We start from the raw sequence: 4,374 nt of genomic DNA, 5'->3' as shown, positions 1-4,374 counted from the left end.
AAAAAAAAATTAAAGTGTAGCTAACATGCACTATTATATTAGTTTCAGATGTACACCATAGTTATTCATCATTTATGTACCTAAAGAAGTGATCACCATGAAAAGTCCAGCAACAATCTGACACTGTACTATCACAATATTATTAACTATATTCCCTATGCTGTACCTTATACCTATTTGTTTTATACCTGGAAATCTGGACCTCTTATTCCCCTTCACCTTTTATTGAATGTTTTTATAAATTATTTGAAAGATCGAGGTCAGAGGAAAGTCCCAAGATTAGGTAGTAATATATAAAGCCATTAGGATAAATTCTAGGTTAGAGTTCTACAAGTCAGAAATGGCAGATTCATTTTAGTGTGGGCATGAATAAGTGAGAATAATAACTATGTGATGATATTCAGTAAAATGAGAGAGAAGTTACAGGAAGGTTTTAAGCAGAGACATGCCTTAAACTTGATTTGCTGTTTTGAAAAGATCTCTCTGAGTCTTGTGTGGCATGGTAAGAAATTAAGAAATTGGTAGACCAGTAAGGAGATTATTGTGATGATCTAAGCAAAATATGGTGGTTTTTATCTTAGTCCACAGACTGGGTGGCTTACTCAATAGGCATTTGTTTCTCACAGGCCTGGAGCCCGGGAAGCCTGAGTTCAGGGCGCCAGCATGGTTAGGCTCTGGTGAGGGCCCTCTTCCTGCCTTGCAGATGGCTGCCTTCATGCTGTGTCCTCTTATAAGGGGGCTCCACTCTCATGACCTCATCTGTACCCAAGTACCTCCCAAAGGCCCCACCTTCCTAACATCATCATGTGTGTTGGGGGGTTAGGGCTTCATCTGAATTTCAGGGGCACACAACGTTCAATCCGTAACAGTTCCTTAGACTAAGGTAATAACAGAAAAGGAAAGAAATAGATGAAAGGAGTGTTTTGGAGTATGGAAGATAGAACTTGCTGATGAATTGGGTGCCTGTAGATGATGGAGAGTGAAGTGGTGAGAATGACCCTAGTGTCTGGAGTAACTGGATGGAGATGCCATTTGCTGAAATCAGAGAAGCTGGGTGAGGAGCAGCTTTGGGAAGGGGACGATCAAGAGAGAATATTGAACAAGATAGGCTGTGGATCTGGTAATTCTTATCTTCTCAAATATTTGAGGCATGTGAAAGAATACGGAACAATCATATATGAGAATCAACGTACTCCTGTATCTTAAGCCTCGCAAATGGGCCTTTTTCTGTGTTTTAAATGATGGCTCTTAAACTTATTTTGTGTTTTTTTGTCTCCCCTATTTACATGTAACACATGCTCATCATAACCTCTCTCCTTGCAGGTGTTCCAGGGAGATAGGAAAGGGATTGATAAATCAATCTTCCTGTATGGGGTGTGGCTTGGAAAAAAACTACTCTAGGAATGAATGTGGTGTACTCCTCCGTGCTCCCCACACCCCAACCTGGTTGGGAAAAATTTCTTTAAAATTGTCTATGGTTTTGCCATGTCCAAATTCTTTAATTAAAAAAAAGATTTTTTGATCATGCTGCCGCATAGGCTGGGAGGGCTCTTCTCAGATGGTCCCGATGCCTCACTTTCTGGATGAGGGATGCTGAGCATCTGCGAGGTTGGCTTGTACCCAAGGACGCAGCTCTTGCAACTGGCTAACAAGGAGATATGGTAGAACAGTAGGACCCTAAGAATTGGAATCCCTCTAGTTCTTTCCATGAGACATGCTGTTTGCTTCTTAATTTTTCTCATAAGAGAAATTCTTATGAATAATAAGAGAAGTGAAATGTTTGACACACAATATGTTTTAGAAGGTAAAAGATTGTTATATTGTTCTGTAGAGAGATTTCATATTTATAAGTTGATAGGATTGATATGTTAGTCCTCAGTTGAATGGCTTACCACCTAAAATACCTGCATCACTCTAGGCACTGGATGTATGAAAGTGACAAAGGAGAAACTCTTTTTCTCTGACACGAAGAAAGGAAGACAAGCTTATAAATGAACAAGGTTGTCCTTAGTGTGATAGTTACTGAAGTAGCCATAGGGTAGGAGAAAAAATGGGTTGGTCGGCAGAGGGAATAGCTGGTTTCACCCCGAGAGATAAGGGCGTTCCTAGGGGAGGTATGTTAAGCTGCACTGGGGCTAGACATTGGCTGGGTGCTCTATGAACTCCAGTACAGTCAGTTTTAAGAAGCCCATTTTACTTTTCCTTGTTTATCCCAAAACATTAGCAAGAGACTTATTGTGTGCTAAGTGAAGAATATCATTTGAGATTATATGTAAAACCTCTTAATATTTCTAATGAGAGTGGCAATAAAATCTGCTACACACACAGACCCTCTCTTCCTCTTCTTAACCCAACTGTTCTAGTTGCCATAACAACCTGATTATGGTAGTGCATTTGCGACTGTGGTTGAGGTTATGTCAGCAGTTCCATGATAAGCTGCAGTTTTTAGGATTTTAAAATTCAGCGTCATTTTCACTGACGTGACATATAGAATTCCATCTATATGTTGATTTTATTTTCCAGTATAGCTGAATATCCGAAAGTCATTCTCCTTTCCTCTCCTGTTGAAACAATGCATATATTCAGTGCCCAGGATTCTGCTTTTGTTTGTAAATATTTTATTGCTAAAAGAAACCTCCTCCAAGTTCTCTTATAATGAGGAAATTGAGGCTCTTCAGGGTTAAATGACTTGCCTGGGCAAATAGTTCAACAGGAATTTAGCAGCTAATACACTACCACCTAGTGTTCAGCATCTTGTGCTTCGTGATCTCTTTGATCTTTGTTTAAATCTTACAAGGACATGCCTTCAATTTATTTAAATATGTATTTCTTTGTAATATTTAATGTATATCTTTTCTCGCATTGTCTTGTCACACACAGTGGATTATAGAAATTTGTTTATATGTCTGTCCATTCTCCACTAAACTGAGCTTCTCAAGGCCAGACACCGTGCTTGACCCATTTCTCCAGCATTTGCTGGGAAAGACCATCTCAGCCTCTTCTTCCTTCTTGCTCTGACTTGTTTACCTGGCTTCTGATCTTTGTTGCTTATTCCTTGTTCTTATACCTAATTACCTGTTATTGGTGTGTTGTCGTTTGACTCGTAGCACTCTACTTTCTCAGGAGATCATGAGAGAAAGAGATGAGGAAAGAGGAAGTGGTGAGGGGGAAGAAGGGTGTTCTAGGCAGAGGGAGAAGCACATGGAAAAATCTGGGAACTCAAGACAGCTTGGTACTTTGAGGGCTTTCTCTTGGAGTAAAGTATAGAGACTGTTGAGAGACAGATTAGAAATACAAAGGGGCCTGATGGCAGACTTGTACTGGCCCAGATTAGAAATACAAAGGGGCCTGATGGCAGACTTGTACTGGCCTTCCTGCTAAGGTATTTGAACATTATCTAGTAGGTAATAGGAACCTATTGAAAGGTCATAAGTAGGGGAGTGATATGAGATTACTTAAAACTACTAGACGTGAATATTGAATGCATGGAAAAAAATTAGGTGTAGCTAGATATACATTCTCCAAAGTAGGAAAACGTGAACACAGAGAAGGGAGCAATTCATTCTCCCTGAGGTATGAAGATAGGGAGCTTTTGTGATGTTTCATCTGGATTTTAATGGGTAGCTGGGGTTACATTAGTCAGGGAAGTGGGAGAGATGGCATTTGAGAGATGAGAAGCAGCTTGAACGAAGGATTGGAGGCAAGAACATGCTTGGCATACTCGGAAAATCTTGACTGTGCCGATGTTGGTGCAGTGTAAGGTCTGAGGGGCCAGTGGCTTGAGACGAGACTGCATATGTTGAGCTGTGACCAGGTTGCTACAGATTTTTGGTGCCTCACTAAAGAGTGTAGACTTTATGTTCTGGATAGATAGAAGGAAGCCATGGACTTAAAAAACAGCAAGAAGATATTGAGCTGACAGAAATAGCTCTGGCAATTTAGAGACTGAATAGGACAAAGAGAGAGGTATGTGCTGCGCTACTAAATGAGGTAAAACATGAAGATGTCTGTTGAAATAAGGTGCTGGGACTGGAAAGATTAGAAATGGAGGGTAGGAGTTGAAGCAGGGAGACGTTTCAGAGGTAAATTTACCAGATGTGGTAATTGACTGCGAAGAGTAAAGGAGAGGGAGTTTTTTCATTCAAGCTTCTAGGTGGATTATGTTGCCTTTTATCAGGGTAAGGAAAACAGGAGGAGGTAGACGGGTGAAAGGTAATATTTAAAGAAGCATATCTAAATTTTAAAAATTGGGGTATAATTTACTTATAAAATGCTCAGATCCTAAGTAAACCTTTTGATGAGGTTTGACAATTGTATACACCTGTCTAATCACTGTTACAAACAAGATGTAGAATATAGGTTCTCAACCTTTAG

The 4,374-nt window shown here is 39.9% G+C and overlaps 1 protein-coding gene across 1 annotated transcript in view; it reads left to right on the top strand.

Moving 5' to 3' along the window:
- The window catches only part of AVEN (apoptosis and caspase activation inhibitor), a 177,179-nt gene that overhangs the window by 91,653 nt on the left and 81,152 nt on the right, over positions 1-4,374 (top strand). The gene's annotated exons all lie outside the window — the stretch shown is intronic.

This window comes from Hipposideros armiger, unplaced genomic scaffold (genome assembly GCF_001890085.2).
Source record: "Hipposideros armiger isolate ML-2016 unplaced genomic scaffold, ASM189008v1 scaffold_724, whole genome shotgun sequence".
NCBI classification, from domain to species: domain Eukaryota; kingdom Metazoa; phylum Chordata; class Mammalia; order Chiroptera; family Hipposideridae; genus Hipposideros; species Hipposideros armiger.
Note: the sequence above shows the minus strand (reverse complement) of the source record. Positions and strands in the feature narration are given on the sequence as shown.